The sequence below is a fragment of the Rhincodon typus genome, chromosome 19 (assembly GCF_021869965.1).
Source record: "Rhincodon typus isolate 14 chromosome 19, sRhiTyp1.1, whole genome shotgun sequence".
Taxonomy (NCBI): Eukaryota; Metazoa; Chordata; class Chondrichthyes; order Orectolobiformes; family Rhincodontidae; genus Rhincodon; species Rhincodon typus.
This window is the reverse complement of record NC_063350.1, coordinates 5230734-5252299: the sequence shown is the minus strand read 5'-3', so window position 1 is coordinate 5252299 and position 21566 is coordinate 5230734.

The following is a 21566-nucleotide window of genomic DNA, read 5'->3' as shown; positions in this document are numbered from 1 at the left end:
ACTAACACGACAAAATAGGTTTCCCGGTTATTTACCTCAATTGCTATTTTGGGATTTTGCTGTGTAGAAATTTGCTTGTCATAGTTTTTATATAGCAACCATGTCTATACATCAAATATTAATGTATTAACTATGAAATGTTTCTGAAATAATATAAACGAACAAAGGGATCTTGGAGTATATGTATTCAAATCCCTGAAGGCAGTGTGGTTAAAAAGCATATGGGATATTTTGTTAGCTAAGATGCACAATATAAAAGCATTAGTACAGCCGTGGCTAGAGCACTGCAATCAGTTCTGGTCACCATATTACAGTAAAGATGTGATCACACCAGAGAGGGTAAATAGGGAAGAGAGTTTATGAGCATGTTGCTAGGATAGGAAATGCAATATCTTCATTCAGAGGGTAGTGGACATTTGGAACTCACTGCCTGAAAGGGTGGAAGATGCAGAAACCCTCCTCCCAAGTAAAACAAAGTGCTGTAACCAACAGAACTATGGACCAAAAGCCACAAATGAAGTTAGGCGGGATAGCCCTTTTACAGCAGACACAAACAGGTTGGGCTGAATGCCCTCTTTCTGTTTTGTGACTGTTCTACATTTCTATGAAACATGTTTGGACAACTTGAAGATGTGTGGAGAGACACAGGTTCTTTCTTTCTTTTATAAGGCACATCGTTGAGAAAAAGAAGGGAAATTGAACCTGCACTAACAGGAAGTTTACCTGGTCTGATGAAGGAATGTAGTAGGAGTATAATTCTGCTTTATCTGACATGGACACTGGGTGACACAAATAGAAAACCTTTCCATCCTTCAGCGCATAATCTCACTTGGGGCCTCAGTGCAATACGATGGAGCTCGAATTGGATGTTGAATATCTTCTGTGCCTTCTCCAGTTGTTCAAATTGACGTAGAAGGCAGTTTTTGAAAAAGAGCCAGAAGTTCCTTAAATGTTCAAACCAATATTCTTCCCTCAGCTAACACATACCCACTGATTGTTTCAATCATTGCTGTCTGTGGGGAAAAGCTGCGGGCAAAATAACTTATCCTTTCCCTTTCATAGCAATAGTGACCATAATTCAATTCAAGAAATAATTTCTTGAATGCAAAGAACTTTGAAATACTTTTAAGATATGAAAAGCTGCTATGCAAATGTAAGTTAGTTCTTACTTTTATGTGTCTCTGTGCAGCAGTATCCTTTTCCAACTATCTATTTTCTTTGAAGCAACAACTGAATTCCAAATAGGTGGAGATGAATAAATATTAATTATATACAGCACAATGTTACTTTGAACTTGATTTGAATCAGAAATGAATATGTTTGAAACTGATTGCTGCACTGGGATCGCTGTGGTCAAAGAGTGAATGATGGGTTCATATGCAAAACTCCACATGGACTGGGGATTGCCAGTCTCGGATTAACCACAAGGAAGAGGAATGGGGAGTTAGTGAAAGAGGAGATTCATTGGAACATTGGGACATGTGGAGGACATTGATTGCTGCAAAGCTGTTTTACCATTCAAGTAGTTCATAACTGATTTTTAACTTAAATCCATTTACCCACTTTAACCTTTAATACCCTCATCCCAACAAAAACAGATCAATCCTGGTTTTGAAATTTTGAACTGATGCAGTATCAGCAGCTAATTTTGGGGGAAGTGGGTTCCATATTTCCACTAAATTTAGTCAGATTTATTGGATCTGTCATCCTGGGACATTCTCCAATGCCTCATTCTTTGTAGTGAATAACTGGGAATTGGGAATGGATAATAATAGTGCTATTGACATGTAAGTGGGAGAGGGTAAAATCCCTTAAAATTTGGCAGGGAATGAAAAGATATGCTTTAGCATTGAACCTGGGACTGTGAAGAACAAGTACACTGTGGGCAATTGTCAGACCTTTCTATTTCGTGCATCACAATTGTTTGAGAATGCTTATTTAAGGAAAACACATTGTGCAACAATTGAACAGTTTGTACAGAACAACAATGGGAGGCTTAATTGATTCATTCTTTGGAAGACATCCACAACTTTCAATTCAATCAAAGTATATATGTGTGTACATGCGGGTGAAAGTGCATGTGTGAGAGGGGATTTGGAGCAGGAAGAGGTTTTATGGGCAGAGTGGACCACATCCCAGCCCCTAAGCCAGAAGATGTGGGTTCAATTCCATTCCAGGACTTGATGATTCAAGGAAGGTGTGTTCAAAATACAGCTAAATTGGAAGAGTATCAACTTGTAAGTCCTTATAACCTGCAGCTAGTAAGAGCAGGAGACTTTCCTGGTCAGCTGCTTGCAGCAAAAATATTGGATTTTCTACCATCACTATCCCATAGGTCCAGGCTACAAGATAGCAGGAGCAAATTACTGCAGATGCTGGAATCTGTACTGAAAACAAAAAATGCTGGAGATCACAGCAGGTCAGATAGTATCCACAGAGAGAAAACAAACTAATGTTTTGAGTCAAGATGAATCTTCATCAGAGCTGACATGAAGTGTGGAGGGGACAGCATATATGGAATAGTTGGGGTTGTAGGGAGGGTGGAGTGCTGGGGGTGAAAGGATGTTGATAGTTCAGATGTATAAACACTGTCCCCTCCATGTCAGCTCTGATGAAGAGTTACCTAGATTCAAAATTTTCACTTGCTTTCTCTCCATGGATGCTGCCTGTCCTGCTATGATCACCAGCATGTTTATGTTTTCAGTCCAGGCTATAACATGCAGTATGTTGCACAGCAACTTAGACTGCTCAGGGGCTCTGGTTGTTCGGGCAGCTTGTGTGGATCAAATTTGGTAATAACAGTCTGGTGTTTGATTCCCTATTCTGGATGGAGTGGAAATGAAACCAGTCTCCTTGCCCTACACATGGTGGAAGTTGTGATGCTGTAGGTCTGACCTGCCTTCTCAGATAGAGGGCTGAAGAACAGGGAGATGTATGGTGAAGGAGGATAACTTACAGCCTCAGTATTGAACATGAGTCGAATCTTGGAATCTTTAAGTTGTTACTTGTGCAATTTTGCAAAATGTTAAGGTACGTGACAGCATCACCAACTTTGTCTCTGACATGTCTCAGAAATAACAACACGGCATCTGAAAACAAAACGGAGGTTGAGCGGAAATTTAATAAAGGTTTGCAAGGTTATGATGAGTTTAGGTAAGGAAGTCATAGAAAAGTTGTTCTTTTGAGCTAATGCCACAAGTTCTAGGTGACGTGAATTTAATGTTTTGAAAAGAGACACAAGAGAATATTAGGAAGAACTTCACCACACAGCCATTGGGAAGACCTGGAATTCATTGACTACAAAGATGATGAAATTAAAGATGGTGAATAATTTGAAAAAGAAAATGAATGGATATTTGAGGGAAATAAACTTGCAGGGCTACTGCAAGAGGTAGGGGCAGTCAGGGTGGGAGTGACTGACTAAATTACTGACATGGACTCAATGAGCCAAATGGCCTCCTCTGAGCTCTACAAATCCAGGACTTTATGTGTTTGAAAACAGAAAATGTTGGAAATATTCTATAGGTCTGGCAGCATTTGTGGGGAGAGAGAAACATGATCAATGTTTCAAATGGCTGACCATTTGTCATAAAGAGTTTGATGTTAGATTTAGTTTCTGTTGAGTATTGTTGCTGGATCCAAACACAGAAATACATGGAACTTTGGGTTAGAAGTGGTTATTTTGAATCCTCTCTATTGTGGAAAAAAACATTACAGTAAAATAGAGATAGTAGGAACTGCAGATGCTGGAGAATCCGAGACAACAAGGTGCAGAGCTGGATGAACACAGCAGGCCAAGCAGCATCATAGGAGCAGAAGATTTTGCTTTACTTTGGTGAGAGAAGGAACTGAGGGATTTAGAGTTACAGAATGCTATAGCTCAGAAGAAGGTCATCCAGTGCATTACACTTGGGTCAGCTCTTAGAATGAGCAATCTAATTAGTTCTGCCTACCTGTTCTTTTGCTGGTACCCTCCAATATTAGCCCTTCAAGAATTCAACCAATTCTCTTTTGAAAACTACCATCAAAACTATTTCCATTGGCCTTTCAGGAACCACATTCCACATCATAAAAACTCACTGAGTCAAAATAAAATTCTGTTCATCTCACCTCAGGTTCTTTTTCTAATCACCTTAACTTTGCAGTGTCTAGTAACAGGCACTTCTACCACATCTAAATGCTGAGAAGGTATATGTTATAGCAACAAGAAATGAGAAATGGGTTTGTTGGGCTGAATAATTGTCCCAGTTCCTGAAGTACCTACTGCTGCCATCTAATAATATTGTACAAGAGATAACTTCTTTAAGTTTTAATATTTCATACCAGTCAGACCACATCTTAGTAATAGCTTTTATTTTATTTATTCACAGGATATGGACATTGCTGGCTGGGTCAGCATTTATTGCCTATGATTAATTGCCGTCGAGAAGGTGGTTGTTAAGCTATATTTTTGAACCATTGCTGTCTATATGGTGTTGGTACACTCGTAACGCTGTTAAGAAGGGAGATACAGCATTTTGACCAGTAGAGGGATGATGATATGATGGTGACAGGATGGTGTGAGGTTTGGAGGAAACTTGCAGATGGTGGCATTCCCATTTATCTGCTGCCCTTGTCCTTCTAGATTGTAGAACTTGCAGGTTTAGAAGGTGCTGCCTAAGGAGCCTTGGTGAATTTCTGCAGTGCATCTTATAGATAGATCAAACTATTGCTTCTGAGCATCAGCAGTGGGAGGACTGAATGCTTGTGGATGTGGTGCTAGTTAAGCAGGTTGTTTGTCCTGGATGGTGCCAAGTTTATTGAGTGTTGATGGAGCGATATCTATCCTATGTTAATGATTTTAAGTCCAGTGGCCCTTCTTTAGAACTGACCATCATTTATTGCCTACGATTAATTGCCATTGAGAAGGTGATAGTTAAGCTATATTTTTGAACCATTGCAGTCCATATGGTGTTGGTACACCCATAATGCTGTTAAGTGGGGAATTATGTTTTCTCTCCACAGATGCTGCTAGACCTGCTGAGTTTCTCCAGCAATTTCTGTTTTTGTGTGTTTTAGATCTCCAGCATTCCTTATTTTACTTTAATGGTTAGATTGTCTCTCTTGTTGCTTGGCATTTGAGTGGTGTGAATGCAAATTGCCGTTTGTCAGTCCAAACCTGGATGGTGCCCAGAACTTGCTGAATTAAGACAAGGATGTCTACAGTATCTGAGGAGTCACGGATGGTGTTGAACGTTGTGCAGTCATCAGAAAACATCCCCACTTCTGACCTTATCATGGATGGAAGGTCATTGATGAAAATGGTTGGGCCTAGGAAACTACCCTGACGGACTCCTGCAGTGATAGCTTGGAGCTGAGATGATTGGACTCCAACATCTTCCTTTGTCCTAGGTGTGATTCCAAACAGCAGATGGCTCCACTCCTCCAATTCCCACTGACTCTAGTTTTGCCAGGGTTCTTTAATGCCACACTTGGTCAAGTGCAGCCTTAGAGTCAGAGAATTGGAGCACGGAGACAGGCCCTTTGGCCCAAACTGGTCCGTGCTGACCAAAATGTCCATCCATGCTAAGCACACTTCTCTGCACTTGGCCCATATCCTTCTAAACCTTTCATATCCATGTATTCATCCAAATTTATTTTTAACTATTGTTAATGTACCCGCCTCAACCACATCTGCTGGCAGCTCATTCCATATGCATTATCACCCTCTTGTGTAAAAAATTTGCCCCTCAGGTTCCCATGTATTATTTCCCTGGCTATTTTAAACTGATGCCGTCTAGTCCTCAATGCCCCAACCCGAGGAAAAAGACTGAATGCATTCACTTTATCCATGCCTCTCATAATCTTGTACACTTCTATAAGATTCCCCCTCAGTCTCCTACACTGTAAAGAAAAAAGTCCTAGCTTCTCCAATCCCTTCCAATAACTCAGTCCCTTGTATCGTGGCAACATCCTTGTAAATTTCTTCTGCACTCTTTCCACTTTAATAACATCCTTCCTATAGCAAGGTGACCAAAACTGAACATAATACTCCAAGTGCGGCCTCACCAACATCATGTACAACTGTATCATAACTTCCCAACTTCTATACTCAATGCCCTGACTGATGAAGGCCAGTGCGCTAAAAGCCTTCTTCACTGCCCTGTCTACCTGTGACTCCACTTTCAGGGAACTGTGCATCTGAACTCCAAGGTCCCTCTGTTCCACTACACTCATTAAGGCCCTACCATTCACCATGAAACTCCTAAGTGGATTTGACTTTCCAAAATGCAACACCTCACACTTACCTATATTGAACTCCATTTGCCATTTCTCAGCCCACTTTCCCAGCTGATCAAAATCCTGCTGCAATTTCTGATAACCTTCCTCACTGTCCATGATACCACCTATTTTAGTGTCATCCGCAAACTGACAAATCATGCCTTGTACATTCTCATCCAAATCATTGATATAGATAACAAACAACAATGGGCCCGGCACTGACCCCTGAGACACACCACTAAGTCACAGGCCTCCACTCAGACAAGCATCCTTCCAGTATTACCCTCTGATTCCTACCATCAAGCCAATTGTGAATCCAATTTGCCAGCCCTCCCTGGATTCTATGCGATCTAACCTTCCAGAGCAGCCTACCATGTGGAACCTTATCAAAGGCCTTGTTGAAATCCATATAGACTATGTCTACTGCCCTACCTTCATCAATCTTCCCGGTCACTTTATTAAAGAACTCTAACAAATTTGTAAGGTACGATCTCCCACGCACAAAGCCATGCTGACTACTCATAATCAAACCTGTCTTTCTAAATGCATGTATATCTTATCCCTCAGGATCTTTTCAAGTAACTTACCTACCATAGATGTTAAGCTTACTGGTCTATAATTCCCAGGATTTTCTTTGCAGCCCTTCTTGAATAAGGGCACAACATTCGCTGCTCTCCAGTCTTCCAGGATTGCCCGTGGCTAATGATGATGCAAATATATCAGCCAGGGCCCCCACAATTTCTTCCCTAGCCTGTTGCAGGGTTCTTGGATATATTTGGTCAGGACCAGGAGATTTATCCACCTTCATACATTTTAATATTCCAACATCTCCTCTACTGTGATATGGACTGTCACCAAGATATCCTCACTAACTTCCCCAAGTTCCCAAATCTTTATGTCTTTCTCCACAGTAAACACAGAGGAGAAATATTTATTGAGGACCTTGCCCATCTCTTGCGGTTCCACACATACATGTCCACTTTGGTCCTTGAGGGGTCCTGTTCTCTCTCTAGTTATTCTTTATCCTTTCACATACTTAAAAAATCTCTTTAGATTCACCCTAATCTTCTCAGCCAAAGCTATCTCATGCCCCCTTTTCGCCCTCCTGATTTCCTTCTTCAGTAAACTCCTGTATCACCTATGAACCTCCAGGGATTCCCTTGATCTCAGCTGCCTGCTCTGAGACATGCCTCTTTCTTTTTTCTGGTCAAAGCTTCACTATCTCGTGTCATCCAGAGTTCCTTACTCTTGTCAACCTTGCCCTTCACCCTAACAGGAACATATAGACCTTGAACTCTAGCTATCACACTTTTAAAGGCCTCACACTTGCCTGCAAACAAACTATTCCAATCAATCCCTGCAAGCTCCTTTCTAATTCCATCAAAATTTGCCTTGCCCCAATTTCGAACTCGAACCTGTGGACCAGTTTTGTCCCTCTCCATAACTATTTTAAAATGAATAGAACTATGGTCGCTGGTCCCAAAGTGCTCCCCCAGTGTCACCTCAGTCACCTGTCCTGTCCTATTTCCCAAGAATAGGTCAAGTTTTGTCCCTTCCTGAGTAGGAGTCTCTATATACTGCTTGACAAAACTTTCCTGAATACATTTAACAAATCCCACCCCATCTGAGCCCTTAACACTATGGCAGTCCAAGTCTATGCTAGGAAAATTAAAATTCCCAACTAAGGCAACCCTATTGCTTCTGCAGGTCTTCCCAGTCTCCCTACATATTTGTTCCTGTAAGTCCCGGTGACTATTTGGAGGCCTATGGTACCCCAACAATGTCACCATCCCCTTATTTCTTACTCCACCCACAAAGCCTCACTGGATGATCCCTCAGTTATTTCATCTTTGACTACTGTTGCGATACTCCCCTTAATCAAAAATGCAACATCCCCTCCCCTCTTTCCTCCACCTCTGTCCTGCCTAAAGCACCTGTAACCTGGCACATTAAGCTGCCAGTCCTGTCCCTCCGTTAACCATGTTTCTGTAATGGCTATAATATCCCAGTCCCATATACCTTTCCATGCCCTAAGTTCATCAGCATTACCTGTCAGCCCTCCTGCATTGAAGTAGATGCAAGTTGATCCAACAGCCCTTGATATCAAGGGCAGCCACTCCCACTTCTCCTCTTGAGTTCAGCCCTTATGAACCACATTTTCACCCAAGCTGCAGTGAGGTCAGGAACAGGGAGGCATGGCGGAACATTTTCTCTGCGCCTCTTCTGAGTGAACTCTGGAGTCCCTCAAGTGTAAACACCTGCTGCCTCCTTCTTCTCATCCACACTATTTACATCCTTCTACTATTGACTGTCTGACTGCCTGTTTGATATGGAGTCAAGGATGTGTCCACATTTCCTCCAGTTGAACACTGACAAAACCAAAACAATTGATTTTGGTATTTGTCTTTAGCATTAACGCTAACCTCCTCTCTGGCTAGAACGAAGGAGACTATGCTTGACCATGTTTCACCCTGGGCTGAACTTTCACCTCCAGTTCCTATCCATCAATAAGACTGTTTACTTCCAACTCCAAGCTTAGCAGTCTTTTTGTGCCCTCCGTACTACCTTGCTATCCTTATTAACATAAGCTGTGTGCAGCTGAGAAACAATGCCTTCACACTGGTTGGAGTAGACTGCTCCCTTCCACACACTGGAGTGGACTGAGGGTAATGCTTGCAGAGTTTGAACTGAGCTCACTGACACATTGCCTTAAAGTTTAATGAACTCATTGCTTGTCATTCAAAATCAAGCAAGGTCAAAATATAGGCTGTATTCACCTTTCCAATGATTGAGAAATAGATTTGTCTGTCACAATATTTATCTAATTATTGAGCAAATGGAACAGCCTCGCAAACTATATACAATAAGACACCAGCCTGTTCGAGAGGAGTGATTTATTCCTGGGCTGTTGCAGGAGAATGGTGATAACTCTCTCCAGTTCCTCCTCACAATCAGATTAAGCCACTGCTGAGCTGTAGGAAAATCTAATTGTAACTAGGGGAAGCGGTTAGAAATAATTTGACAGCCGAGCTTTGCAGCTTGACAGCCTCAAGCTCCCGTTGGAGCAGTGTCATCAGAGCAGAGTCGGGCTGATAGTAATTGGATGAAGGAAAGGAGCTGGTAATCACTCACTAATTGTGCGTGCAGCAGGAGAGACTGATTCCGGAACTGAGCCACTCCTCAGGGAGGGTAGGGTTACACAATTCGTGAGCTGTATAGCAGCTTTCTACTTTCAGGAAACAATATTAGCCGTGGAGGAGAGGTGTGTATTTTTGTTTAAACATGTGCACAGTGCAGCTTTAGAAATTACTGGCAATGAGCCTGATTATTATAAACAAAAAAGTAAATATAAGCAAAGTATGACAGATTAATTTCTTTCTCCCTTTATTCTTTCAAGGGATGTAGTGTCATGGCATTTGTTGCCCATCCTTAATTCCCCTCGGCTTTCTGGGCCATTTTCAGATTGCAGTTAAGAGTCAATCAAAATGCTGGGGTCTGGAGTCACATGTAGGTTAGACCAAGTAAGGACGGCAGATTTCCTTCCCCAGAGGCCATCAATGAAGCTGATCGGTTCACATAACAATCAGTGATGGTTTCTCAATCACTGTTATTGAGACTGACTTTAATTCCAGATTTTATCAATAGAACCAATAGCCCATGGTGTGACTTGAACTCAGATTATTAACCTGCTTTTCTGGTTTACTGGTTCAGAGGCATGATGACTACACTGCTATAGCACCTAGAATGAAAGGGGATTAATATCTCTCTGACTCTGTTCATGATCTCAGAATATTCCAAAACAGTTTACAGACAATTAAAGACATTTGAAGTCCAGTCAGTGAGGTAAAGTAGGAAGATCAATTGGCATTTATATAGCACCTTCACTGTACTCCCAAGTGTGTTTACAGTAATCAGAAAAAAATGATTACAAAACGACAGCGATATTTGGACAGGTGACCAAATGCTTGCCAGAGGAGCACCTTAGAAGAGAGAGAGGTGGAAAAATACCTTAGACCTGAGAGAGTATTTCAATCCATGGTGACATGAGTGCTGGCTGGCTTTTCACAATCTCAGTACAGCTAGGGTAGGCTAGCTACAGAGTAAAACATGGGACTGGTCAATCCATCCCCTCCTGTACATAACTCAGTTACAATGATGTAATGATCTTTATCTGCATGGAATTCATTCATCACTTCAAAGAACATGCTTGCCTCAGATGTGACTTAGACTGCTTCAGAAAAGAAACTTCATCTTCTGAAGAGAAGATTGAAGTTTGACCCATACACAATTATTGTGTGCCTCTAACTTCATCTATGTACCTATGTGTGAAGGCTTCTAAAGTTCAAATGCTGGATTTGGGATCTTGGTTTCATGTTCAATGCATTGGAAGTACTTCTGAAAGAGCAACTGTTCCATAGTATTGCACTGTGGTTTCAGTCTAGGCTCTAGAATGTTTGTTTAGGTACCTGGAGTGGGATGTTAACTCAACTGCTTGATTCCAAATTGCACACTCGTTACTAAGCCACAGTCATCACAGACACGATGGACCTAATGGTCCCTTCTGCACTATAACAATTCTGAGATTCTTGATAAAAAGCTAGGCACATTTATCTTAGCACTGCTCTGAGACAAATGGATCAATTTGCTTCAAAATACAGCAGATTTGGGCAAGTGCATTTTTTAGATGTTAAAATTCCCACCCTTGTTTTCAAATACTTTCATGGCTTCTCCCTTTCTTTGGAACCTCCTCCCAGCCATATAGCCTTTTGAGATCTCTGTGTTCCTCTGAGTTCTGATTTTCACCAATCCACTATTACTGTGCCTTCAGCTGCCTAGTTTTAAACCTCTGAAATTCTCATCTTAAGCCCTTCTGCCTCTATTCATCTGGGCTTTATAAATAGGCGCATAGAATAAATAAAAAGCAAGTTGTGATGAACTTCTGTAAAGCAATTGTTTAGGGTCAACTACAATATTGGGCCAGATTTTTACTGAATCAGGTTGAATCAGCTGCCCTTTCAAATTGGCATCTCTGACCTGGTTTCAAGATTGACATCTCCACTCCTGGGTTTTTCAAGTTTTGGGAACGTCTTTTAAGAGTGAAGGGTAGCTCCTGTTGGGAATCTGTACCCAGGTCTCCCAATGTGGCTGGCTGCATTGTGGAGGTGGGCTTGTCTTACATTATTGCTTTTTACATGGAGTTGGGCCAGGTTTTAAAAAAACTCAAAGCACCTCATAGGTGTTGTAACCATACTCTGTACGTGATAAGCTTTTGAAAGGAAACATGAAAAGAGTCTCCATATTCTCCCATGCTAAGCCACTGTGCTTCCATTCCCATTCAGCCACTTTATACCATACAGAAGCAATGAGTCCTATTGTGGTTGTTTGGATATGTAAAAAATATTCATTCATACCTTTTATGTCAAAACAACATTTTAACAAGAAAAGTTAAAAATAATTGCTTTCTGTTATGTACCAATTGAAGTTATCAATGATCCAGACTGTTTGAAATTTCAACACCTGATACCACAGCCTTGTGTAAACAAATTCTTAAAGTGAGAACAGAGATCAGACAGCCACAGAGTATGATGAGCCATAAGTTGTTTGGGGAGCATGAAATAACATGAATGGAGTCTGAGAGTGTGTGGGAGATGAGAGGGTGTGAGAAACATAGAAAATGGGAACAGGAGTAGGCCATTCGGCTCTTCAAGACAGCTCTGCTAGTTATGGAGTCATAAAGTCATACAGCACAGAAATAGACTCTTTGGTCCAACCAGTCCACACTGACCATTATCCCAAACTAAACTAGTCCCACCTGCCTGCGCTTCGCCCATGTCCCTCCAAACATTTCTTATTCATGTACTTGTCTAAGTGTCTTTTAAATGTTGTAACTGTACCTGCACATGAACCCCTCTTAAGTATGCCGCCTAGTCTTGAAATCCCCCGCACTAGTAAATAGACACCTGCCATTCACTTTATCTATACCCCTCATGCTTTTATAAACCTCTTTCAGGTCATCCATCAATCTCCTGTGCTCAAGTGAAAAAAAGTCCCAGCCTATCCAGCCTCTCCTTATAACTCAAACCCTTCAGTCCCGACACATCCTGGTAAATCTCTTCTGAAACCCCTTCAATTTAATAATATCCTTCCTATATCAGGGCGACCAGAACTGGATACAGTACTCCAGAAGAGTATGATCAATATGATCATGGCTGATCATCCTACTCATTACCCTATTCCTGCTTTCTCCCCATAACCTTTTGATCTCTTTAGCCCTAAGAACAATATGTAACTCATTGAAAACATCCAAAGTTTTGGCCTTAACTGCTTTCTTTGGCAGAGAATTCCACAGGCTCACCACTCTCTGGCCAACCCCATATACTTAGGGAGGGTGTGGGACGCAATGCCTTTGTGTTCTTTTTAACTGCAGATGTGTTAAAGTCCTATAGCTATGAGGTGGTCCTTACTTGCAGCCCCAATGGAGATTATCCCAACAAAAGCTGGAACCCTCCCCTGGGCAAAGAAGGCCTAGCCTCCTAAGCAGATACTTCATCAGATTGGCCCAAAAAGCTGTGAATTTTCCCAATTCCTGCTGGCCACCTCAAGAATGAAAGTCAGGCCACTGCATCCAGTTCAAGGTGCCACAGTTCTAGGAAGCATATGAAGGCATAAGAGAGCAGCATCAAAAAAAATAATCTGGGAGTAATTACAGTGATGTGGGACTTTAGTCATGTGGAAAGGTTGAAAAAGCTGGGGCTATTGTCCTGGAAGAAGGGAATGTTGAGAGGAGATTAGATAGAGGTATTCAAAATCATGAGGGATTGAAACAGCGTAGACAGAAAACAATTGATTCCAATGGCAGATGGGTTGAGAACCAGAGAACCTTGATTGTGGTATTTAACAAAAGAAGCAAGAGTCATAGAGGAGAATTATTTTACACAATGAGCAGGTAGGATCTGACTGTCCTACCTGAGTGTGTGGTGAAAGCAGACTCAGTTGTGGTATTTAAGAGAGAATGGGTCATTATCTAACGAGAAGAATATTGCGTGGCTACAGGGAAAAGACAGATGAGTGTCACTAGGTGATTTGCTCTCAGAGATGTGGCATGGACACGATGGGATAAATAGCCTCCCCTCGTACTGGATCATTCAATGATTCTGCTTGAAAGTAACTGAGAAATGGCATGGAAGAAAATTCACTTGGTGCATAAATACTAGCACAGACTGGTCTGTACTTTTGCCACATATTCTAATGTAATCCCATGTAATTAACAATTAAATCAGGCAATTGTCTGATTGCAGACAGGTAATACTCTCTGAGCTGTCAAAGCTAAGAGTGAACTAGTTAAAATCCAATTTTGACTCCTCATTATAGTGACATTTCCGGAATTGAAATGCTTGTATTGATTATCAATGTTCCACATATCCCTTCCCACTGATGGGTGCCTAATCAATATGAGTCTATTTGGCTGAGATGAGTTTGTTCTGGTTGTAACATGTGAGATTACAACATCATCACACGATAAACAATTATATCTGATTCAATAGATTTGTCAGATTAATGGCCATTTCCATCTACAGCGTGAACAGCACTCAGCAAATTAAAATAACTTAGACTCTGGCTCGACTACTTACGCTTGCTTTCCATAAACAATCAAAATAGATGACATGATGTGGAAGGACTCCAGATTCTCCAGACAATTCCCATGCAGTGACCTAAAACTTTATTAATATCATCGATGGTGAGCATTCAACAATGATGGAAAATAAGAATCATAAAATCTTATCACTCAAAAGGAGGTTAGCACTTGCAAAGAGCAATGCAATTAGTTCCACATCCATTCTCTGTTCCCTTAGCTCTGTAATGTTCTCCCTTTTATGTATTTATCCAGTTTTGATGGTTATCATTAAATCTGCTTTTTAAAATTTATTCTAAAGATTTTAGCATTGCTAATAAGGCCAGAATTGATTGCCTATTCATATTTGTCTTCAAGAAGCTGGTGGTGATCTGCCTTCTTGAACTGCTACAAACAAAAACAGAAATTTCTGGAGAAGCTCAGCAGGTTTAGCAGCATCTGTGAAGAGAGAAACAGGCTTAATGCTTCAAGTCCAGTGACGATCCTTGAGAATTGTTCTGAACTGGACTCAAAATATCAATTCTGTTTCTCTCTTCATTGATGCTACCAGACCTGCTGAGTTTCTCCCCCAGCAACTTTGTCTTTTTGCTTGTTTCAGATCTCTTGCATCCGGAGTTCTTTGCTTTATTCTTGAACTACTGCTGTCTAGATGGTGATGAGATCCCGTGGAACTGTTTGGCATGTAATTTCAGGATTTTGACCAGCAACAATGAAACAATAATCAACGCATGTCCAAGTCAGATTGGTGTGTCATTTGGAAATGCTGGTGTTCCCCTGAGCCTATTATCCTTGAGCTTGTAGGTGACAGATGGTATGGCTTTGGCAGGTGCTGTTGGAGACGCCTTGAGGAGTTGCTGTAGTGCATTTTGAAGGTATCTGCATCATTTTCTCAGGCAGTGCATTCCAGATCAGAACAACTTAGACTATGAAATGACATTTTCCTCATTTCCACACTATTTCTTTTTTGCCAGTTACATTAAACCCATATCACTTAGTCACCAAGCCTCTTGCCACCGGCAACAGTTTCTCCTTGTTTACTCTATCCAAACCATTCTTGATTTTAAATTATTCTAATCAATCTCCTTTTAACTCATTCTGCTCTTAAGAGCAAAACTCACTTTCTCTTGTCTCTTCACATAAATCTGGATTTTCGTCACTGGAATAATTCCAGTAAATCTCTTCTGAATCTTGTCCAAGGTTTGATCTCTTTGGAGAGATTTGGAGCCCAGAATAGGATACAATAATATCGACTGGGCTCTAAGCAGTGAACAAAGAACAGTACGGCATCAGAACAGTACAGAATAGGCCCACCAAGATTTCATTGATCTATGATGCCTTTCTAAACTAAAAACCTTTTGCCTCTATGTGGTCTGTACCCTTCTATTCACTGTCTATTCACGTATTTGTCAAGATGCCATTTAAAGGCTATTATTGCATTGACCTCCATCACCTGCTCTGGCAGCACATTCCAGGCATTTACAACCCTCTGTGTAAAAAAAATGTGCCTCTCACCATCTCCTTTAAGCTTACCCTTTTTTACCTTAATCCTATGTCACCTAGTAATTGACATATCTACTCTGCGAAAAAGATGCTGACTATCCATTCTATCCATGCCTTTCAATTTTGTAAACTTCTATTAGGCTGTCCCTCATCCTTCAATGTTCAGGTGAAAACAAACCAAGTTTGTCTAATCTCTCCTCATAGCTAATACCATCCAAACCAGGCAACATCCTGGTAAACTGTTTCTGACTGTCTCCAAAGCCTCCACGTACTCTCAACACATCAGAAAAGAAGGCCCTAGAAGGACTGAAAAAAGACAAAAACATCATAATACTGCCAGCAGACAAAGGTTGCATGACAGTAATACTATACAAGCGGGACTACCTCACTAAAGCACAGACACTACTAGCAGATACGAACACATTCCGGCAAGTGCAAATAGACCCGACATCGCAACAGGGTAATAAAATAATCTACACACTAAAGAGACTCAAACAGACCGGACAAATCAACAAAACAGACTACTTAAAAATGAAACCAGAAGGGACAAACACCCCCCAATTCTACAGCCTCCCAAAGGTACACAAACCGGAAATATCTTTCAGACCCATAGTCTCCCTCCCAGGCATGTCATCACATTGATTAGCGAAGGAGTTACACCGAAGACTAAAGCAAGTCACCCCACTCAATCCACTCAACCCAGGAGTTCCTCAAATCCCTCAAGGACATAAGAATAGATGATGACGAGACCATGGTGTCATTTGACGTTATTTACATCGATTGACATAGCACTGGCAAGAGAAACACTAGCGACACTACTGAAAGAATGAGACCCGAGAGACACCATCTCCATAGACAACATACTGAAATTACTGGACCTGTACCTCACGACCCACTTTACCTTTAATGGCCAAATCTACGAACAGATCAACGGGACACCCATGGGGTCACCTATCTCCAGACTAATAGCTGAAGCGGTGACGCAGAGACTTCCACAAATCCAAACCAAACTAAGGATCTGATATGTGGACGACACTTTTGTCATCATCAAATGGACCAAACTAGAGCAGACACACCAACTAGTAATGGATACAGAATTGGCTATCCAACAGAAGATAGACGGTGGTAGTAGATGGAAAGTATTCAGCCTGGAGCTCGGTGACAAGTGGTGTTCTGCAGGGATCGGTTCTGGGATCTCTGCTCTTTGTGATCTTTATAAATGACTTGGATGAGGAAGTGGAGGGGTGGGTTAGTAAGTTTGCCGATGACACGAAGGTTGGTGAAGTTGTGGATAGTATGGAGGGCTATTGTAGGTTCCGGGACATTGACAGGATGCAGAGCTGGGCAAAGAAGTGGCAGATGGAATTCAATCTGGAAAAGTGTGAAGTGATTCATTTTGGAAGGTTGAATTTGGATTTCTCAAGGGCAACTAGGGATGGGCAAGAAATGCTGGCCAGCCAGCGATGCCCACATCCCACAAATGAATAAAAAAAATGCAGAAAACAGGGTTAATGGCAGGATTCTTGGCAGTGTGGAGGTACAGTGGGATCATGGGGTCCACGACCATAGATCCCTCAAAGTTGCCACCCAAGTTGATGGGATTGTAAAGAAGGCATATGGTGTGTTGGCTTTCATTGGCAGGGGAATTAAGTTTAAGAGCCGCGAGGTTATGCTGCAGCTCTATAAAACCCTGATTACGCCACACTTAAAATATTGTGTGGAGTTCTGGTTGCATCATTATTGGAAGGATGTGAAAGCTTTAGAAGGGTGCAGAGGAGATTTACCTGGATGCTGCCTGGACTCGAGGGCAGGTCTTATGAGGCAAGGTTAGGGGAGCTAGGGCTTTTCTCATTGGAGTGAAGAAGGATGAGAGTTGACTTGATAGAGGTGTACAAGATGATGAGAGGCATAGATAGAGTGGATAGCCAGCGATTTTTTTCCCAGGGCGGAAATGACTATTACAAGGGGACATAATTGTAAGGTGATTGGAAGAAGATATAGGGGAGATGTTAGAGGTAGGTTCTTTACACAGAGAGTGGTGGCTGCATGGAATGCTCTGCCAGTGGTGGTGGTGGAGTCAGATACATTAGGGACATTTAAGCGACTCTTGGATAGGCACATGGATGATAGTAAAATGTCGGGTATGCAGGATAGTTTGATCTTAGAGTAGGATAATAGATCGACACAACATTGTGGGCCGAAGGGCCTGTACTGTGCTGTACTGTTTTATGTTCAAATAAACAACACTCTCACCGGCATCGAATTCACCAGGGAAGGGGAAAAGAACGAACAGCTCCCCATTCCTGGACATCATGGTAGAATGCAGAGCCAAAGGGGAATTCCTGACAATTCCTGAAAAGCCACACACACTGACCAAGTACTGAATTTCAACACTAACTAACCCAACACCCACAAATGACGTTGCTTGAAAACACTATTTAAACGAGTGACAACACACTGTAGCAACCCAGAACTAAACCAAAACGAAGAAGAGTACCTCCACCACGTATTCAAGGACAATGGATACCCGAACAGCTGGATCCGACAATACCTATCACACGAATAACACTAGGAAGATACTGCACGCCCCGACACACTCATCATGCTACCATACATCAAGAACATATCCGAACTGATCACAAGACTCCTATGACCATTGGGCATCACAGTAGCACACAAACCCACGTCAACCCTATGCCAACTGCTAACTTGAACCAAAGACCCCTACCCACTGTGGACAGAACCAATGTAATTTGCAAAATTCCATGCAAGGACTGCAACAAACATTACACTGGATAGAGACAGACAGGAAGAAAATTTGCCACAAGAGTACATGAACACCAACTAGCAACAAAAATACATGACTAATACTCGCTCACCTCCATTCACATGGATAAGGAGAAGCACCAGTTTGATTAGGACAACACCAGGATCCTCGGACAGGCTAAACAGAGACAAGCATGGGAATTCCTAGAGGCCTGGTTTTCCACCAAGACGGGCATCAACAAACACGTAGAACTCCACTGTGAAGGAAAACCGGAAATGAGGTAATCAAATCCAACAGACCCCAGAATTTAAATACCAGGGGGGAAAACACAACAGTGCTTCATCGGAGGCTGCACTGATGGTGTTACCCAGCAGGGTAATGAAACGAGTGTAAACTAATGAACCAGCTTGACGAGTCAACCAACCATAGCCTCCATGTATTTCTTGTAGTGCGGCAATCACAACTGTACACTATATTCCAACTGTAACTTCACTAAAGTTCTGTACAACTGCAATGTGACTTGCCAATTGTTATACTCTATGCCCTGTTTGATGAAGCCAAGCATGTCATATACCTTCTTGACCACCTTATCCACTTGTGTTGCTCCTTTCAGGGGCTTATGAACCTGTACGCCTAGATCCCTCTGTATGTTGATGCTACTAAGGGTTCTGCCATTTACTGTATACTTCCCTCCTTCATTATATCCCTCAAAATCTATCACCCCACATTTGGCCAGATTAACTCCATCTGCATTTCTTCACCTAAATCGTCAGCATATTTATACCTTGCTGTATCCTCTGGCAATCCTCCTCACTATCCGCAGGTCCCCGAATCTTTGTTTTATCCACAAACGTACTAATCAAGCACCTGCATTCACCACCAAATCATTTGTATATATATGACAAACACTGGGGTCCCAACATTGATCCTTGCAGAAAATCACTGGTCACAGAAAAGCACCCTTCCGCCACTACTCTCTGTCTTCTATGACTAAGCAGATTCTGTATCCATCTTACCAGCTCACTGCAGATCCCATATGACTTCACCTTTTATATCAGCCTGTCATGAGGGACCTTGTTAAAGGCCTTGCTAAAATCCATATAGACAACATCTACCACCCTTCCCCCATCAGTCATGGTTTATAAAGGTTTAGAATAAGAATTTATGACTGATTTAATACAGGGTGAGACATGACAACATTCCCACCACATCCTGATTGCTGTAGATATTCTTAATCAACCAGTTATTGCGTACCTCTGGAGCATGTGGGACTTGGGCATAGACCTTGTTGTCTAGAGGTAGTGACACTATACCACTATGCCACTATCACTGCATCACAAAAGTCCTTCCTGGTTAGTGTAGATTGCCAACACCTATTCCTTTCAAGTAGAGTTTGTGCTTGTTATTCAGAATAACAGTGCAGTATCAGAGCTTGAGGGGTGATTGTTTATAAAATCATGAGGGGCATGGATAGGGTGAATAGCCAAAGTCTTTTTCCTAGGATGAGGTAGTTCAAAACTAGGGTACTTAGGTTTAAGGTGAGAGGGGAAAGATTTAAAAAGGACCTGAGGGGTAATTTTTTCACACAGAGCGTGGAGTGTGTATGGAATGAGCTGCCAGAGGAAGTGGTGGAGGTGAGTACAATTACAACATTTAAAAGGCATCTGGATGGTTATATGAATAGGAAGAGTTTAGAGAGATATGGGCCAAATGCTGGCAAATGGGACTAGGTCAGATTGGGATGTCAGGTCGGTGCAGACGAGTTGGACCAAAGGGTCTGTTTCCGTGCCGTTATGACTCTAAAAGACTGATAATTTACCATGGTAGGGTGCAATAGACAGTTTAAACCTCACTGATAGATTAGGTTAAAAGTCAAGGATATGACCTTGCTAATGTACACACACCTGGGTCTCCTCTGGTTTAATAATGAGATTTAAGTTATCAAGAAAACTTTTTTTTTGAAACCTATCACACAAATGGTTGCTGACATCAGGAAAAAAAGACAATAAAAATTTACAGTGAGAGGTCTAAGGAGGAAGGAAGAAATTGGAGAATGTCATTGAGACAGAATACACCGATTAGCTTCACTACTGAGATAGAACATCATAATTAGTGAGAGTAGATATATCACAAAGTAAAAAGGATTTTAAAAAATTGTAATTGGACAAAGAGAAAGGCAAAAATATGCAAAAGGTTTGCAGTTTTTATTTTCAATCAAGTTTCTATTTTGAGAGTATACTATTGAATATGATAATACATCATTCAGGGAATCAGCACAGATTTCTTAATGCTGCTCTAGAATTAGTTTCAGTGCTATTGAAAAAGTAAGCCAAAATTATTTAAAAGTGGAAATTGCACATTTCTGCAGTTTCTGAAAGTCCAAAAGGTAAATTAAAATTGGATTTTTAAAAATCATTAATAGTTTGCTTTATTATTGGATGTGGAGGACCTAGGAACCAGGAGAACATTATTCAGATCCTCAGGCCTAATTTGTATTCTATATAGCTGATCTGCATCATAATTCTATCAGCCTGCCTTGGTTCCTTAAGCAATAACAACCCTGCTTATCAAAAATCAATCAGTCTCAGTTTTGCCATTTCCAATTGATTCCCAGCCTCAGGAGCTTTTCATTGGAGAGAGTTCCAGGTTTCCATTGTGTGAAGAAGTGCCTTTTAGCATTAACCCTTAACGCCAACTTTATGTTTATAACCCCTTGTGTTAGACTCTGCCACCAGAGAGAAATGAGTAGATAAGGAGAAATTGTCAGTTCCTTTTATAGGAGTCTTGGACACGTAGCCCGAGATGACTCAGACAACTTATGTATTGGATTTGACTTGGTTATTTCAGAGCCAAATTTCCTCTTTCATTAAAAAAAAACTGAAGATGCTAGAGATCTGAAACAAAAACAGATAGCCAGAGAAACTCAGCAGGTCTGGCAACATCTGTTGAGAGAGAAACAGAATTAACACTTCACCTTCAGACCTGCTGAATTTCTCCATTAGTTTTTGTTTTTGTCTGTTATGTTTATTCTCTAGCTGGTGCCACTTAAAACTTAAATCAGTTTTGTGCAACTGCGTCAAATGTTTCTGCCTTGCACTCTCACTCCATGAAATAACAGATTGGAAATCAGCTAATGATGAAATGGCTTATGGAACCCATGAGGTGCACCAAGCAAAACCTGTGCCTCTTTAAAAACCGAAAGAACTGCGGATGCTGTAAATCAGGAACAAAAACAAAGTTGCTGGAAAAGCTCAGCAGGTCTGGCAGCATCTGTGAAGGAGAAAACAGAGTTAACATTCCAGGTCCGGTGACCCTTCCGCAGAACAGTTCTGAGTCCTGAGGAAGGGTCACCGGACCCGAAACATTAACTCTGTTTTCTCCTTCACAGATGCTGCCAGACCTGCT